Source organism: Anopheles arabiensis, chromosome 3 (assembly GCF_016920715.1).
Source record: "Anopheles arabiensis isolate DONGOLA chromosome 3, AaraD3, whole genome shotgun sequence".
Lineage (NCBI taxonomy): Eukaryota > Metazoa > Arthropoda > Insecta > Diptera > Culicidae > Anopheles > Anopheles arabiensis.
In genome coordinates this window covers 84,321,823-84,341,344 of record NC_053518.1, presented here as the reverse complement: position 1 = coordinate 84,341,344, position 19,522 = coordinate 84,321,823, and the positions used below count along the sequence as shown (strand labels likewise).

At 45.1% G+C, this 19,522-nt stretch overlaps 1 protein-coding gene across 5 annotated transcripts in view; it reads left to right on the top strand.

Moving 5' to 3' along the window:
• Window positions 1-9,536: 9,536 nt before the first annotated feature.
• LOC120904674 (transcription factor mef2A-like) overlaps window positions 9,537-19,522 on the top strand; it is an 85,290-nt gene continuing 75,304 nt past the window's right edge. For 2 of the 5 annotated variants that reach the window (XM_040314870.1, XM_040314866.1), the window contains exon 1: window positions 9,537-9,709. The gene's annotated coding sequence lies outside the window, so the exon portion shown is untranslated. The other 3 variants (XM_040314871.1, XM_040314867.1, XM_040314868.1) reach the window with 3 other exon arrangements.

Sequence of the window (19,522 nt, the reverse complement as noted above, 5' to 3'; positions counted from 1 at the left end):
TTTTTGCAATTATTATGAAGGTTTCATAAAGGTGATACACACAAAAAACAGCAAAGAAAAGGTAATTTAGTCATTCGATCGTTCATTTGGGACGTATGGAGTGAATTACAAATTTAATCTATAATATAATAATAAGCAATCATTTATACGTTAGACTTTAACTCAATTTTGTTGCGATGCATCATTTTGCGAATGCTTTCATTTGATAAATTAAAGCTTATACTTAGCATTGCAGTTGTTAGAGAGGTAAATGGTTCCATCCCCAACAGTATTCATTCTCTGCATTAGTCGACACAAGGCAAAGTTATGCAAAATTTCGTTGAAAATGTATGTGTAGCTTAAAATAATCGCTAGACCAAACCGTCTAGCTAACCCAAAATGAACTCAAAATGTTAAGATAATGCGTATATCTTAGATCTTGGAATGATAATCCTATGGATTATTTTATTGTAACATGTCAACAGTCAATTTAATTTCATTTATTTATCTCCAAAACAAAAAACATGGATTCCACAACAAAAAAATCGGAAAAAGTCCATCTTAAAACATTCCATTTTCTTCAACCTTCATTTCGAAACGCTCGCTCTGTTCGTTACATCCGATTGATTCAAACCACCACTCGGGGACCTCCTCGGGGGCCTACCGGATTTATCATATTCGAATCTCGTCGACCCCGCTCCACGGAAGCGAGAGCTGATTGAAAACGAACCCATTTCCGACGGGTTCCCTCAAAGAGAGGATTTCGAGAAGATGGAAATGGTTCGCGGTGTGGCCCCTTTGCAACCGGCAATTAATGGCAACCACACGACCACGACGACTATCCGCTAGGCAGCGCAAACCCTTCTCCTCCCTTTTTTGTTTCTGTACGATCTTTGGACGCACTTTCAATTTCGTTTTCAATTTGTTACGCACCTCGTTTTGGGGAGGCGCTTTTTTGTTGCTGAGGTGGAGCATTTTGAGGGGATATCGCATTGAGAGATAAAAGAGCTTGTTAGGGAGCTGATTAGTATATTTGATTGTTTCGTAAAATACATTCTTTTGGTTAGTTTTTTTTTTTTTGCTTTCCGCTACGCACTTTACGTCACATCACTTTCTCATCTATTTCATACACGTGTTGATAATGAAATGAGCTTTTGTGTTCGTGTGGGAAATTAGTTCCAATCATAACCAATTTACAAATGAATGAAGCGTGACACATTCCTTTTTTAGATTTAAGCATTTTAATGGTTCCAGAGCGAGATTGGCCATTATAGTTGTTTACTGTCTTTCAATGTGTTTGTCTTTCTAACAAGAAGAAGTTTGATTGCTAAACCTTAAAGTGTGCGTTATGTTATATCCTTGAGCCTTTTTATCATTGTCCAACCTGGGACAAGACATTCCTTATACCACCTACGACGTTGACTAATTGATCGCATTTGATAGATTCCACCTCACAGTAAGCGCTCCAAATTTGGCACTAACGACACTACACGCGCGAGAGAAAAAAGCGGGACAAAACAATGACATCCAAAATTGCACGCTGCGGTGTTGGCAACCTTGAAGCGACAGATAGATTGCATTGCAATGTTGCATTGACTAATTTCGATCCCTTCCCAGTACCCTGGCACATGGTAGAAATGAAAATATAACCTTGCCCAGCAGTCGAGCCATACACACGCGCATGTATTTGGGGTGCTTTATTTTCCCTTTCGCCACACCCGAACCGTAACAAAAGTTGGGGCCTGTCGCCGGATCACAACAGACCTCCAAAGACAAAACTCCACCAAAACTTTGGCCGAAAGCCGAAGGAACACTCCAACGGTTTAATAAACCCGGCCCACGGGTAGTAATAATAACAAGTATCAGCGTGTGCGGGCAAAAGAGTCATAAAAGTCATCAGATTGGTGAGAAGCGAGAAGTAGGGAAGGGTAAAAACCAAAACAAAAAACCTAACAGAGGCAACAGAAACAGAACCGACCAACCAAATGGTAATGGTGCAAAACGGCAGTTTGAAGGCAACCGGCAACGAAAACAAGTGGTAAATCGCAGAAAAAATGGAGTCCCTCAGCATACAAAACAACAAGACAAATGAGTTTAACTACCATCCTTCCCACCGGTCCATGTCCTGCCCCGGGGTGTGGTTGGTGGATGATTGGGGGGATCGCTTTTGTGAGAAGGGATCGCTGTTAATCTTAGAAAGGCGATCTTTGCGCTTGATGTTTATTGCGAATAGGTCTCAAATAGCATTAGAAGTAGAGAAGGTGTTAGACTTCCTGTAGAATTGGAAGCAAAAAAACACCCTTTTCCGAGATGCTAATCAAGTGAATTTAATTGTCAATCGTGTTGACGCTGATTAGTTGAGGTTATGTTTGTCCAAAGCTCGTTAAAAGTAAAATCCAACCAGACCTTGATTAAGATGACCTTCCTACCCCCTCAGTAAAAAGTGTCATTGCTACTACCTGCAGGCGTTTAGCATCTCTCCCCCGCCACTGTCAAAGCAGTCCAACCTTCCCGATTGCCAGAGGAGCTTGTGTGTATATTACTAATTGAAAATGGCCGCTTCGGAGTAGAGAATGACAGGAACTGTGCACTTCGGCTTCGACTGTTTTAATTGCCCGACTGCCCGCCCGCCTGTCAGCGTCATCGATTCGATGCGATTGATGCTTTTGTTCCAATTCATCACACTTGGAATGTACCAGGGTTTTTTTCTGATGTTGTACCGACAACCTGAAGTCACACCTTACTTGAGCTTTTTTTACGAATATATTACATCCAGGAAGCAGCAGCAACAGCACACGACGTTCTCGACTGTCGACTGCCGAGAATAAGTTAAACCGATTTTTAACGCATCGATTACTTGAATTTGATGGATTGTTGCTGTGTGTAAATCGAACCGTCATGTGAAACATGGCAAAATGGAATGGAATGGAATGCACAAGAAAAAACACACACAAAGCTTTTCATCATTCCGGGTGGGGTTTTGTTTATTGTAATCGATTTTCGAAACCGCTCCGAATTCGCCACGATGGTCGAGGTTTTGGTCCACAATGGTCACATAATAATGTTGCCCCTTGTGCTGAGTTATGGTATTGCCGTCCGATTTATGTCCATTTGTCCACTCGATAAGTCGATTGGCCAGTGTAGTGATCGGGAAACGACAGGACATGATCGCATGGGAGACAGAGGCTGGCATTATTTTATGGCAGCATTGATTGCAACTTGATTATGTTTGGAGTCATTTTTTGTCTGAAGAATTTATCGGCTTGAAATGAATGCTATTATCGATCATTTGGAGTAATTTATGATTAATTCTTTACCTTTTAGAGGATGTTGATATTTGCGTAACGCATTTTATGACGGAATTTTGAAGGTTTATTGATGTGTGTCGGTTGGTTGTTTTTCCACTCATTGAAGTCTAGCGTGGTTTTTGCGCTGGAATATCTTCTTTTTCGCAAAACTCATCAAGCAATACTGCAAGTAATGTGCAGAGGAACATTTCGTCTACACATAAACCTCCAAATTCGCAACAACAAAAAAGAGAAACAATTCACCTGTCGATGGTGCAAAAAAACACATCAAATTCCACATCCCGAAAGGAGAAGGGTTACTCGCATCGCTTTCCGCGCATTGAAGTCACCCTGCGCACCGCCGCGCCGCGTCCGCCGGAAAGGTCAGCGCTGAAATCGAATCGTCTCGGACGGTTCCAACGGGCACACAACACGGCTGTTTTGTTTAGCCTCGCGCTCTAACGATCGTCAGGTGATTGAAATATCAAGGAAATGTGCGATGCGAACGCCGGACACAAGTAATGGTGCGGTTGGTGCCGGGCGCGCGCGCGCGCGCCTTTGAGACGGATACGGCCATTTAGTCGGAGTCGGTATGACGGGGAGTGCGGGCGCACTCGCTCCATCTTCTGACGCCACATTCTACACACATTCTACACCCGTGGTGCGGTGATGCGAGCGGATTCCGAGAGATGCCGGAGTGTCGGGTTCGCATAATCTGGAGTAGCCGAAGGGGTGGTGGACAGTGTGGTGGTGGTGATGTAGTTAGATCATCAGCCGCTGCTGCTTGAGGACTTTCGCTAGAGCGTGCCGGGCAAAAGCATCAATTTCCATAGCGTCAAGGAAAACGGCTTCCTCCTTCTCCGAGTGTGAGCCATTCCCCCACAGTCAGGCCCAAACCGTCCGACCTTGACATCTTCACTGTGTGAGGTGATGAGCACGAGGAATGGGGTTTGATCGTTCAAGTCGTAACCGCACACCGCCCTTACCGCCACGGGAGGAAACAGTTAGGCAGGCAGGCGACATTTTCGGACGGATGCGCTCATTGTTAACGGTTAATGAGCAACGCGACCAGTGCTACACGCGCACGGTGAAGTCGACCAATCCTCTCGGTCGGTCGGTCGGTAGTCGGATCCATATGGCAACCTGTGGGAGCGTAACGGTGCACACTAGCAGCTCAAGAGGGTTTCGATTCCCTACCACACACACCGGGGTAATAATGGGGGAAAACCCGCTGGGTACCTTTCGCGAAAACAGACAATCCAAGCGATTGTCGACAAACGTGTGCGTGGTGCTTGATTTCGAGAAGTAGCGCAATAGCGCAATAGTTTGTTTGCCAGATATTGATTGTAAGCAGAAGGGAAGGGGAAATGACCCAACTGGGAAAGTAGAATTGTTCGTGCACGTTAGAATTGTGCTGGAATTCGTTGTGCTCGGAATGTTACTAGAGGTACAGCAAGGAAGCAAGTGCGCCGTTTGAAGCGTACAGATGAAGGGGAACGAGTAGATGCTATAAACATTTTATGGTCCATAATTTGGTTAACAAGTATCTGTGTTCTGGCGTTTTTTGTTTGCTGTCTGGTTCTACGAGCAGGTCGTAGACGCACAGTTAAACGTGAATTAAGGGCATCAGGTTAAGCTGTAAATATTGTGCGCGCAGCTAGCGCAAATGCTAGATTCTTCAGATAGTGTTTATTACTTTTGAAAGCGCCTGGCATAACCTATTGACACATAAAACAAAGAATAGGGGATATGCTTTATTCAGTAGACGTCTCGTACTTGAATGTCGTCGTGAACATTCTATTTTTTTAAGGAATGATATATTTTTTATGTTTGGAAGATTTTTCCGATAAATTAACCTTATTCTTGTGAAAGATGCATTTATATTCTGCTTTAGGAATCGTTTAATGATTCATCATTACATTCCTAAGAATTCTTCTTAAAGAGGTCTCATTCGAATCACGAATTCAGTCTTCAATATTTCAACGCTAGAGACTTTTTACTCATTAATTTGTTTTTTTTTGTTGTATATTTAGAAACGGAAGTCTTTGGGCATTTCATATTTTATTGTGGTTCGTTTGACCGATGACAAAGGTTCCGATGACAAAGCTGATTCCTACAATGCTGAATTTTAATAATTCCCGTTCGGAATTAATTCTAATTTCTGTTTTCCGAATCTGGACTAGATTAACCCGAATTTTTATTGCTTTTTTTTGATAATCCTGGTGTCAGCTTTTGTCAATATAAATGGTAAACTGAATATTTAAATTTCATGATCAATTTTCTTTTGTCAATATAAATGGTAAACTGAATATTTAAATTTCATGATCAACGATTCATTTCAACAAAATTATCAACGATTAATTTCAACAATAAAAAATGGATATTTGTATAAGCGTGCAGGTAGTTCCCGAGAAACATGGTACCTCTTATAGGCGGATTTGGAGATACGCAGTTTGACAGTTATTTGGGTAAACTGTACCAATTTGACACTTCAATTTTGAAATGCAAATTAATTCCCTTCTGTTAGAATTTTATAATTCTTCCAAGAAGGTTTCAAATTGTAATAAACAGTCAGAATTATATGAAATAGTTAATTTATTGGCCAAAACTTAAAGCAAAATCATACAAAATTTAACATTTTGACTGGAAAGCGTGATATTAGAAAATTCTAGATACGCGGTTTTGTGCGGCCATTTTCGATTCCCATTAATTGTGTCATGGGGACCACCTGTATACTATTGGCAGATTTGAGTAGTATTGATATATTCTAACAGATGGCGCCACATATTCAGATTTCCAAAGGATTAATGATCGTGTATATTTTTATTTAAAAATTGATTCGTGATATAAAAGTTTATGAATTCAGCAAATGTTTTTGCTCGTTTATCCAAAATATCAAATTTTGCGCGTTGGAAGAGGTATTTGTGGAGCATTTAGAGTAGCTCATTATGCGATAAACATCTTTTGATAGGTACTCGTTATGGAAGGGTCCACTGTGTGTATCAAATGTGTCATTTTATCCAAACCCCATTTCATACAAACGTCTTATAATAATCAACATTAAATAGTCCACTTTTTCGACACTAACGTATGCTTGTTTTACTTCCCCTAAGAACCCACACACACTAGAGTTTTACCCAGCGCTTTCCCAATGTTCACCCCACGGTCGGCATTCTTCTCACGGCAGTGTATTTATTACTTCCCATCCCGCTCCCGCCTGCCACCATCGTGCCGAAGACTTATCGCCCGGCACAACCCATCCAAAAGCGACGGCCCGGGCCTTTGAACTGCTCTGCAGCAAGTTCTGCAATGGCGTGTGCAACAATGTTGCAAATTTGCCGAGCGATTTCGTGGGCAGTCCACGAGGTTCGCGGCTCCGCGTGTGTCGGTGAGTTCTGCAAGAAGCACCCTGCTCTTAGCAGGCAAATGGACTATCTTTCTACAGTGCACCAGCGATTGAGCGTGCATGGTGAGGACTCGATCATTAGCAGCAGGTTCTATTGAAACCTTTAGCGGGAAACGCTGTTCGCGGAAACAGCCCGGGCGAATAAATGATAGAAACCATTAAAGCATTAAAGGTTATACTAATACGAATTATTACTAAAAGCATGGGCTTCCACTACACAATCGCTGCGTCAAGTCCGTTCCGTTTTGCTTTATTCACCGCGTTATTCTTTGCACGGTGCAATCGACAATCGACACGGCCACTACATTGTTGCCTTCGCTGGAGGGAAACACACAGGTTAGATAAACATTGCTCTTGCACTTTATTTGCCCACATCTTGGCAAGAGTCTCTCCTCGATGGCTCTTCGACGCTTCGGCGACCCGACGGCTTCGGGATGGATGGATGGGCTGGAATCAATGCGCGCGCGAGATACTCACAAGTGTCCCGCGTCGCAGGGGGGGGGGGGGAGGGATATCGTACCCTGCGCGGCTATAGCACCACAGCATCCTCCTGCCGCTTCATCGCGGGGCTGCTTCATCTATCCGTCACGGGAATCTTTATTGAGGGGCGAGATCATTTGCATTTTTTAAGCGAGTGCCATGCGAGAGCCGCCACCACGCGATATAGAGAGAAGGATTCTCGAGAAGAAAGCTTAGTCAATCGCGTTTGCAGTCTCGCGAATGAAGCGGTCGCGCAGTGAATGGAATATATGCTCGTTTGCTGTGGTCGTTTGCTGTTTGTCGTTTACTCCCACCGCTGATGCGTTAGATGTATGCGTGCTGTATTGGAGACTTGGAGCGAATGGGACACGGTATCACCTCAGCTCAGCTGATGATATTGGGAGGTGGTGTGAAAAGTTCCGACTTGGTCCTGAGACGGTGTGCATTCGAAGCTTATTTTAATGTTGACGACCGAAACGATCCTGCAGGACAGTCTTGTTTGACCTGCCAATGTGCCCGAACAATAAGATCAAATGAGCCAATGATGATGGGGCATGAGAGTTAGGTACTAAGATTTTTGGAAAGAGTATAATACATCTTAACAATATAAGCTTATGGATCTTATTTACAAATATGTAGGTATTTTAAGTCAAACAAATCTTTAGAGACGTTTGAATTCGGTTCAATCGAATTACAAAGCGAATTTTAAATAAAATTTATGAGAAAAGAAACAACATTTTCTCTTAGGGTTATAGTCGTTGTTGCTTAAGATTGCCTCTAATCTGAGGCACCAAATGTTGTCTTTAACTCACATAGTTTTATCTTTCCTGGAAAGTCGACTACCACGAATCTAGTTGAATTTGTGAGCTACTGTACATACTAGTAAAATAGATGCTGGAGCACAAGTCGATGCAATTTATAAAGACCTGAAAGCAGCATTCGTTTCTCTACCTCACGCAACTCTGCTTGCTAAACTAGATAAGCTAGGACTTCGCTGCTCGTTCCTGCAGTGGCTTGTGTCTTACCTTATGAATCGCTCGTACGTCACCAAAATTGATATACACATATCTAAAGAAATAATCAGCAACTCGAGAGTGTCACAAGGAAGCAATATTGGGCCGCTTCTCTTCATCCTATGCGTCAACGATGTCACTCTCGCTTTACCTCACGATAGTGTCTGACTATCTACATTGAGAAATGCTTCTGTGTGTCCTTTGGTCGATGTAGGAGTCCAACCATTTCTACCTACTTGATAGACAGCACCGCAGTTAATCGACAACGTTGTGCCGACCGGGTCGTTCTTCTAGACTCAAGATTGCATTTGAAACAGGACTGTGTTTGGAATATTCGTGCGTAGTCTGAAGCCCAACTGCTGTGTCTTCAATTGCTCACCTTGAGGCGATTCAACGAAAACTCTTTTATGACTTGTGCCGGTCATCGGTTAGAAGACGCAAGTGCACAGTGTTCTTTTATTGCTGGTCTGCTACATGGCTCTATCGAGTCATTGCTGCATCGCATCAATGTATGCACCATTCCATCCACTTAGGTCTAAAGACGGGTAATGACTCAAAATTGATTACATTTTCTATGTCTTAATTATTACGATTATTCATTAAATTGTTAATTATTATTTATTAATTTATCAAATACCAATGCCTTATAGACAATTTTTTTTGAAGATCATTTTTTGGGGAGCATCGAAAAGACATCAACAATCAACGAGCAAATCTTGAATTAGAGTATTCTTGATCATTGATAGTTGAAATTAATTAAAGTAAACATTTATTAGACATTGTGATTTTGGTTCGAGTTGCTCTTCTCTAAAAAGAAAAGTAACACCAATTCACTCATCGACAAAACGGTCCTCCAAGTGTCTAGCAAATGTTTGCTATTGCACTTTTCGATGCACCTTACCAGCGTCTCTACATACAACCGACTCGAACTCTCCCGTCCTAATGCCTATCGCCAGCGCCAACGAGCAGCAAGCCACCTCTCGGCTCGCATGAACCAACTTCTCGGCTAAACTTCTCGGGCTTTTGCGTACCGTAAACAGGCGCACCAAACAGCTCTGTAGCTCGCACGTCCAATGTGCTCCTCCGCTGCCACCTTGCCAGGCGGACAACAGCGCCGCAATGGTTGTTGCGCACACATTCCTCTCCTAGGCATCGCTCGCTCGCTCGCGCGCTCGGTTTAGCAAGTGGGCTCGGGTTCGTGGCTTTGAGTCGCTCGTTCGGTTCTCTCTTGGCGCTCTTGGCGGTTTCGGAGTCGGAGATTTTGCAGCGCACGCCACGCGGGACACGACGGCGGAGATCCCCCACCATCGCCGTTGTCGTGTGATAGCCGCGGATAGTTGTTGAACCGATCGCGGCACAAGCGACGGCGGCTGCCCGTGTGATCAGTGTACGCAACACAGTCCGTGCGCGCAGAAGGTGATCGTCCCGTTTGCGGACCGTTCGCCACCCGTCTCTCCCTTTTTTTTTTTGGTACTACTACGCCGCTCCGCTTTCCGTCGCGTTTTCATCGCCGCGTTTTAGTGATCGTGCAAGTCTTTGCAACTGTACGTAAAAAAAAGGGGAAGGGCAGCAGAGTGTGTGTGTGTTTTTCTGTGTTTTTTTTGCTTTCTTCACATCGTTCCCACTAGCTCGAAAAGGGCTCCAATACAACAGCGGACAACGGTTTTGATTACTGGTGATAGTAGCTCAGCTGGTCTCAGCCCTTGCCTGGTGGTTCTTATACACTCCGGGTGAGGTTTGAGGACGTTGGTCCCACACGCGTTTCTCTCTTTCTCTCGCTAAAACGGAAGCTCTCATTTCCGGCTGTAAAAGCGCTCCAGCCGTTCGTACTCCATACGAACTCAACATTGTGTCGCGCTGAAATCAAAAAGGCAAAATCCGGTGACACAACTGACAAAAACAAGTAAAACCAAAATTCCAAAATCCCTTCACACACACACACAGATTGGAACTGGCTTTCCAAGCGAAGGCTCGTGCTCGTTGTACCGAAGGTGGTGACGCTGCTGCTGTTGTTGTCTAGTGAAAACGCGAAGAAAGTTGAACAGCTGGGTGTAATGCAAAAACAAAAAACTTCGTAGGAGAAAAGAAAAACAAAGTGCAAGCAAACAAAACAAACCACTTCGATCATTCAGAAAGGAGGGAAGGGAAGGAAAACAACCAAACTGTGGCCGAGGGGCTCGCAGGTGCTGTAAAGTGTAGCTCGCGCTGAAGAAAATTAACATCTCCATTACAACAGTGAGGCGCAAGTGTGTAGAAAAAGATTTGCCTATCCACAAAGCCCAACCAACCAACCAACCAAAGTGTATCCTCCTCTTCGATAGACCTTGCCGTTGCACGCTCGGTGACGTCCTGTGACTAGCCTCTCCAAACGTTGTCAAAACCTTGGTGACAAACCTACCCAAAACCTCGTGTCTCTCTGTTTGTGTGTGTCTGCTTGTTTTTAGTTTATTCCTCTTCTTTCTCCTCTTCAGTGGACAAATCGGTTACGTTAATCGGTGTTCCGTTTCGTGCGACCTGTTTTGTGTGTGTGTGTGTGTGTGCTCTCCGCGGCGTGTGCTGTTTGTACTTCTTGTCTTTGTCGTAGAAGTAGAGAAGCACGTTGGCCGTACGTATATTTACCCGTAGGTGCCGTACACCTTACTTGGTGCATACCCTTCTTTCATTGCATCGTCCCGCTGTTTCCTCGCGTAAGGGTGCTGAAAAAAGGGTTAGATATAAGAGACGAGCAAAGCAAAACAACACTCATCCAACAAATATTGGTTACTGCTGGTTGAAATACAAAGACAGCAGATAGGTTAGTGGGAGCTGTTGCTTTGTACCGGGTGGGAGATGTTGGGTGCAAGTGTCAAATCTATCACTTTTCCGCAGAGCGCTGTTTGTTGCTGGTGGAAGAGTCATGCTGATAGAAGCTGATCAGAATGATATTTTGTACCTGGAAGAAATGAATTATGCTTTGAAAGCCTTCAGTAGAATTAGTCGAACATTTTTTTCTTACATTACCTGAAGTTGGCAGAAAAATACTAGTAAGTGCACTAAAGGAAGCTGTACAAGTTAAACTCACCATCTTCCTCTATCATGATAGGGAAGATGGTTTCCAAATATTTTATATTTCAAAACCCCATATCAATCTTAATTAAAGGGCAAATCTTAGTCGACAAATACTAACTATTACTCGACACTATTTGCCTTAACTATTACTTATTTTATGTTGGTTTTACATTGATACGAGTAGTCAATTTGCTCGTTTTACTTGTTGCTTAAAGGAATGCAACCGATTGAAGTACTAAAAACTAAGGATCTTAGTATACTTAGTTTACTTCGAAAATATTTCAAATTTCAAACAGTGGGATTTTATTCTTACCTTGGTGTATTCTTTAAGAAAGACTGTTGTTAAGAGTTAAGAGTTGTTAAGATTCTTCCAGGGCAACGACTAATTTACTAAGACACTATATAACAGATTTGTCTCTCTATTTTGAGATAGTTTCACATTTAATCGACTTGTCAATTTAATCGTTTTGCTTGTTGCCTAAAGGAATGTAACCGAATGAAGTAGTAAACACTAAGGATCTTAGTGTACTTAGGAATACTTAGAAAATATTTTAAAATTAAAACATGAAAATGTGGGATTTAGGTTTTGGCGTATTCATCAAGGAAGAATGTTTCCGTTTAAGAGTTGATTAGAAAATGCCCTCCAGAGCATCTTCTAATTTACTAAGATACTATATAACATATTTGTCTCTCTATTTTGTGTTGGTTTCGCATTGAATCGACTTATCAATTTGTTTGTTTTATTGGTTGGGTTGGATCCATTTACAATACTATATACTAATGAACTTAGTATACTTAGGAATACTCAGACAATATTAAAAATCTCAAACTTGCAAACGTAGAATTTAGATGTTATTTTGGTATATTCATCAAGGAAGACTGTTGTTGTTTAAGATGTGATCAGAAAATATCCACCAGGACATCTACTAATCTACTAAGACAGTTTATAACATACTTGCTAATATTAATCATCTCACCATGCTAATATAGGATCATTTTCCTGTTCAAAGCGATCCACTAATTATAGCTGATGTTGAGAAGTGGGTTTGAATTACCACCAGAGCCACCCTTCCCCAAATATACACTAAGACACTATTTTACATAATTTCTACAAGCATCATTTGCAAATGCGAACGCACAAAACTATCTCTAGAAACCAGACCCCCCCTCCTCCCCTTCGGTATCTCTTTCGACAAATCTCGCCGACCGTTTTCAGTCATCTTCCGGTTTTTATTTTTTGCGCGGGGAGGTAGCTAGGCTCCAGTGACCATATATATATGTGTGATCGGTTCGTGTTCGTGTGTCCGTGTCCGTGTGTGTGAGCAATGCTGCAGAGAGTTCGGGCCGACAGTGTGTGCGGTCAGTGTTTGCTCTGTTATATTGTTACACCCAAGTGTGCATAACGCCGCCGAAGGAAAAGTGCTTTTCACCTGCACCAATTAGCCCGATTTTTTTTTTTCTTCTGCTGAGGCCTCCAGTTTTCCCATTGTCCCCCTCTCGTGCACAAGCGTGTGACTGTGTCCGTGTGTGTCCGTGCGCGTGTGTGTGTGTGTGCCTTTGCTGGAAAGCAAAACAACGTTCGGGTTGGCACGATAAATGCCGCGCAGACTGTGCGGAATGGCATGGAATTCAAAAAAAAGCCTCTGGAACTGCCCCGGCCAAGCGTTGCTTAGGAGAGCATAACGCACGAGGGGCAGAGAGGGGCTGCTACTAAGGTTTCCTTCGGTTCGACACTGTCCAGCAATGATGGTAAGTGATTGGGTTTGGGAAGTTCGTTATTAAATGCTTAAAGTGTTTACCATGATTGGCGTTTGGCGTGGTTTTTTGTTTTGCGTTAACGATGGCACTATTTCAGATAATTAAATTTTCCCTTAAAAAACGGTAAACATCTCTATCGGCAAGGAATGCCATGAGAGTTATTTAGTTGTGCGCGAAGTGGGTGATACAAATATTTTTTTTTAATTTAATAGCCATGTTTGTAGAAGGAAAAACAATCGAAAGGAATGCTTTTTTTAATTTGAATATTAATCAACACGGTTTGAAAGTTAGCAGTACTGGCTATTTTACTCTCTGGTTCGCTGACGCTTTTCATTCAAAGAGAGGAATCCGTAAGAGCTGCAGAAAGCGGCGAAAAAGGAAAGCTGGATCTGTGCAGCGCTGGAATGCCATTTCTGCTATTTTTCTTCCGTTCCGCTCTGAGAAAACGGAATCGGCCAACAGCTCGCAGAGCCCGCCTGGGATTAAACCCGCGCCTGGAATGTGTGTACACATTGTAAAAGTGTGCGGTCCCATGCGGCTACTTCGAGGACAGGACTGGATGGGCCCACGATCGTCTCCAGCTGCTGAAACCGTGTGGAGGCTGGTTTGAACTCCTTCGGCACGGAAAAAACAAGCTCAGTAGATAGATAGTAACGGAGCACGCTGTGCACAACGCGCGCATAGAAAGCACACCGTGTGCGTTACACGCTGGCGTCAAAATTAGACAACCTATCTCCCCCCACACACACACACTCGACCGTCGCGCGCACAGATCGAGATGATGCAATCGCAAAACCGTTCGCAAACAGCCGTGCACGGAAAGGAAGCGGCAAGGCGGCTCATTTTCACCCACCCCAAAAAGCACGCAAGAAGAGACGGATGGGGGGGAGCAGGAGGAGGATGTCCCATGTCAAGATTCTCCGTTTTTCCGGACGAAAAACATATCCGGGCCCACGGTATCCGGAAAGCGAGAGAAAGAGCCTGATGCTATAATTAAGCAACAAGACACTCGTCGCGCTCTTTCGCTATTTTTGCCACCCCCTCCGCTCTGCCCCAGTCGGCCAGCTCGCGTCGTTCCCCCGTGTGGGGCCACTCTGTCATGCATAATTAAGGCCGTGTGTCCTCTACCCGCACCGCTTTCGCATCTCACTTCAAACAGGTTAAATTTCTGCGACGCTTGCGCGGGGAGGTTCGTCACTTGTTGCGCGCCCTGGTCGCAGAAGTCGTTTGTTTGTTTGTCCACCGCTCGCGCGCTGGCTGTGGGATATTGCGGGCGGCGCGTATTGTGAGCATAAATATAACCGTTCGTTTGAGGTTCCCATGTGAAAGAGGAAAGGAAGAAACAACAACAGCAGCAGCAGCAGCAGAAAAAGTGCGTCTCTACACGGCCGGGCAGGCAGGGCAAGCAAAAAGGGAGCAAAACAGCACACACAAACAGCAAACCCCACCCCATCAGCCGGCCCAGCGTGGCGTGGCGGACAATGGTCTAATGTCCAACTGCTGTGGTGCTTGAGGTGATGGTCCCTTAAAAGCAAAAAAAAGACAACGGACGCCGGCATGGCGACTCGAGGAGATTGCAAATTTTGCTGCACGCTGACAGGAGCACATTCAGGCCATATTTGTATCGTGGGAATCGGCTCGTCTTTCTCCCGCGCGGCCGGCGGGTGGCAAAAGAAGTCGTCCGGTCCGCGTTCGGTCGGTGGTTGAGGTGTCCCGTTTTTTTGCGCTCCCCTTCGGACAAAACTGATAGTTACCTTTCGGATGCCGGCACGACGCCGCTCTGGGCCCGCTTTGAAGTGCTGCTGCTGGTGCGAGTGTTTCGTTGTGCTATTTTTGTTTGATTTTTTTCGTTACTTCAGTTTTCGGGAGGAGGATGATGCTGATCGGCGCACCATAAATGTATCGCTTTAGAAAGGTGTGCATGCGGGAGACCGGCGGCAGCACCACTGCCAAGTGCGATGATGATATAATCTACTACAATTGCACATGGCGGACCCATTTTGAATGGCTCCCCCTTCGAAAGAGCTCCAAGGTTAAGAAAGCAGCATCTCTCTGTAGGTGTGTGCGAGTGGACAAAAAACTGTCACAAAGGAGGTGCTGCTGGTGCCTAGCAGCAGCAGCAAACGATAATATTTGCCCAACCTCTCTCTGTGTTGTTTATTCTGTCACCGTGCAAAGGCGTCACACAATATCTGAGCGGAGGCATCACTGTATCTCTTGTAAGCACATGCCTGGATGACGTAGGAAGGAGCCTACAACCTTCTCTTAGAAAAAAGGCCGTACTGTGTACCGAAACCGAGGGGGAAAGGCAGAGGCATCTTTTTTTTCGCAATCGATGGCAGAAGGCTTCTTGAGATGAAACGCAGAAGAAAAAGAAACGATTGCATCAAAAGCCTTTGCGCTACTGATCCTTTCAATCGATGTCGCTCGGGCGGCGGTTCGTCGCCTGGAGCTAATTTTTGGACGAAGGACCTCCCCTATTGAAAGCTTTGACCAGCTTCTCTCCCATTGCAAAGGCACAGTGTCGGTAGTGTACTATTAATGTATCCTCAATGATGATTGTTGTTGCTTCTTTTCTGTTGGGGTTAGTTTTAGCAAACGTACACAGTGTACCAGTGTCACTGGAGATATTTCGGCGGGGTCTTATCGCCGAGAGTCAACAGCAACAGCTGTGTACTTGATCTTTTGCGATGGGCGTAAAAGTTCAAAAATCAAACGGGTTACGTTTACTGCCAACTTGACTTTTCTAGCAATGTGTTGTGCTGTTGGTGGCACTAAATATGTGTGATTTCTGTGTGTGTTTGTAAACGAAGACGACGGCGACGCAATTTTAATGCCCAACGCAAGTGTAGGAGATTAGCGTGACAAGCGGCAATGTTATTAGTACAGCGAACGTTGTTAGTACATGCCTCTGCGTGATTTTCGACATCAAAACTCACTGAAACACACACACATTTGCACAAGCTGATCGAAGATCGTACGCTTCGAGATGATCTTCACCATCATCGCACAGTCGGGCAAAACATTTAATTCCATTCGGCCGAGGCTTTGGGCCAAGATCTGAAGAAGAGGGAGGACGAATCTGCCGTGGGGCGGTCTGTCGCTTCCCGTCACCCGCCCTTGTCCCGTGTCCCGTGTGTACTCATCTCCCAAGAGCCCCAAGCCCCAAGAAGATGATGTCGTGATCGGAGAGTGAAGATCACACCGACGACGACTCCCCCGGCAGCCGAGTTTGGGGCGATCTGTTTGGAGTGATTGGGGGGGTATTGCTTTTGCCCGCGTCGCTTGTTACACTGCGTAACGAGAGCGCGCTCTCCAAGCTCCGCTCGCGTGTGTGGGGGTATGCGCAAGTTGAGCTGCTCATTGAACGCTCAAAACATGGAATAGAAACAACGAAGAAGTAAAATAAAAAAATAACCTACGTATAGGTCGGCTAAAAGGGAAACCCTCGACATCAGCCACCACAGACATTCCGATTGCGTAATTGCCTAATGTGTGAATTAGGTTAGTAAAGCGTTTCGCGAGGGGGGAGTTGTCTTCACGGTGCATGGCGGGCATGACGCTGGACGGGGGAGAGCTGTGGCATCAATCGAAAAAGCAAATGTCACATTCTACCAGCTATATGTTAGAATTTTTACATCCCTCCAAGTGAAGATCACCGGCTGTTGGACCGGTTTTTACGGGCCAGAATCGCGTGGTAACTCACGCCGGTGCTGCTGCTAATCGCTAAGATGTCATGAGTCATCAGTCCCCGACCTTGTATATGATAGTGCGAGGAGACCCGAAACCGCTTCGAAGTTTCGAAGTAGAATTGAGATAGACATTGAGAAATGCAAAGACAGATTACAGCATTCGATAGAGGGGAATTCAAATCCGTGGCTAAAAATAGCGATCGATGACTTGATCGAAGGAAGGACAGGTCTATCTAAAAAGGGAGTTAATATTTCGGAATATTAAAAAAAAGAACCACCATGTCCCATCACAGATGCCCGTGCGCTTGTTTGTGGTGCCTGATGGGGTTTTAAAACTCCAACGAAACCAGTCAATCCCCACCATGGAGGAGCATCGGGGGAAAAACCTGTTGCCGGGCAAGTTTCGTGCGCGTACATCATGTGCCGTGGAGCCAAATGCGTTCGCGGGTGAAGATGCGCAACAACATTTGGCATTTGGCGCAGAGCAATAGAGATTGTGGCTCTCCAACCACTCACATACATACAGCTCTCGTCCGTGTGTGTGTGTGTGTATGTCCATCGACTACCTTGGGTCGGTGTGCCGAGGAAGATCACGACCACCAGTCTACTAGGACGACCCTGTTTGGAAATGAGGCGCAGGGGCTGCTGGATGGTGGAGACATCTTCCGAGGTGTCTCTTCCCTTCCAGATGGGTTCCATCTTCAATGATCGACGATGGCGACGAAGACATTGGCACCTATTGAACCCGGTGGGGAGAGGTTGTAGAAGGTGTAAGGAGAAGTTACTGGTTTTCGATCGTTCTCGATCCACCAGCACACCAATACACCCGAGAGATTGTGGAATTTGAATTTCCACATTTACATAAACGCGCTCCACTACGCGCGGTGTCTTAGGTTGAATTGAGCATTGATTTAGTATTGATTAGATGGATTTGTGTGTGTGTTTGTGCGTACGAATAGTTAGAGTTTTAATACTCGTGAGGAACTCGCTGGATTGATAGACACAACGACATCTTTGAATTCCCCATTAGTACTAAAACGGTTCGCCACATCTTGGTAGGCTACCACTGACAGCTACTACAAGACGAGCTGTCAAAGCGTTGTTTACATAGATCTGATCTGCCTTCGGTGACAGTTGCCTGGTGAAAAGCAGCCATTTTTGCAGACATTAAAGCTGCGGCAAGGGTTTATGCGAATAAGTCACACATACACGCGCGCGCAAACCATCACACAATCCGTAACTAAACCCACCCACCCTCAGACCGTCACCACTCCGCCGCCACTATCGATCCAAACAGTGATTTGCAAGCGTGCACCCGGGACCACAACACATCTCCCGCCGTCCCGCAGCCGGCTCGAAACGACCTTCAAGCGGCCATTATTGCGTGACATCGAACCCGGGCCTGGGCTTGAGCTCAAAGTGGCCCATTTTTCCCCCGCTGCTTGTGTGTGTGTGTTGGTGTGCAAGCAGCACCCCCTGGGAGCCACGGTGTAAGCGGTGTCACGCTACCGTTTGACGCCGTTCCAGGATGTTATACAACCCTCGCCCCTCTGTGTGTCTGTTGCTCGTGTTTTTTCACTCATTTTTGCAACCATTGAAGACAAGACGACGACGTCACCTTCCCTTCTTCACCCCCCGGTGTCGGTAGTGTCTTTCACTTTACACACACACACAGTGCACACATTTCATTGCACTTTTCCTGCATCGCAGTTTACAGTACAAGGAGGAGGAGTAGAAGCTTCCCAACTCCCAAGGCAACACAGATTTGGCTTTAGAGTATTTTTGCTCTTTTTTTGTTGTTGGATGAGTTTTTACTTTTCCCATCAAAACCCTTCGTAAAGGGGAACTCCCTCTCTCCCCTTGCGCAGTGCAAAATTGACAGCCAACAGTGTGGGCCAACTGCGAACATTTCCCGAACTACTATTACACTACCAGAGGCAGGCACCACACACAGGGAGGAGGAGCGTACCTGGCAAACACCAACCGGGGCCAATTTTGTTGCCCCGCAGAGCACGAGTATTCATTTCATCCCGGAGCGAGCACCACCGGGAGCGTTGTTTAGTGTCTTGTGTCGCGTCCTCCCGCCGGGTTTTTAACGATGCGCCTGCTCTAGCCGAACTACCAATTTTAAACGGTTTTCTGAAGAAGTCGCGGGAGCGCGGGAAGAGATCACATAACTCCGATGCGTTCGATGCAATTGAAGAGATGCAAGAAGCAATCCATATAATTCCCACACGGTTTTCGGTCCGGATTCTAGGAAGCCGCTGTGAGAGTGGAGCTTTTTCCCTGCTCCTTTTTGGTTTTCTTGGGACGATCCAACAACGACGGGTGGCATCGGTGGCTTTACGCAACCGATTTTGGAGTGCATTTTTACAACCCCACTCGGTTACAGTTTAACGCGCGGGAGGCTTAAACATGCTACACAGTCAGTGTTGTACCGTGGGATGAATACCTTTTTACACGGTATTAATGTTTTGGAGTTTTGCCAGGTTTTTGGTAAACCAGGAAACCCGGGTAAATATTGGGTATTTTCGAATGCATCGAATTTTGAATGGAATTTTAATTTTTGCCACTTACAGGGTTTCGAATCATATAATGGACTACTTGATCCACTCAAGAATAATCACTCCAAACTCGTAAATCATCACGCGGTGCTTTTTGAAAAAATCTAGGTTTAATTTCTACAGCGCTACAACCGAGCGCTCCATAGCTGGTTGCAAAACTCCATAGCTGTTTTGCACACTTCTCCTAAGTGTTTGACAGATTCCCCTATATGCCTGTAAACCTCCATAGCAACGTTGCAAACATCCCCTTACCATTTCAAACATTCCACCGAGTGGATCAAGTAGTCCATTATAT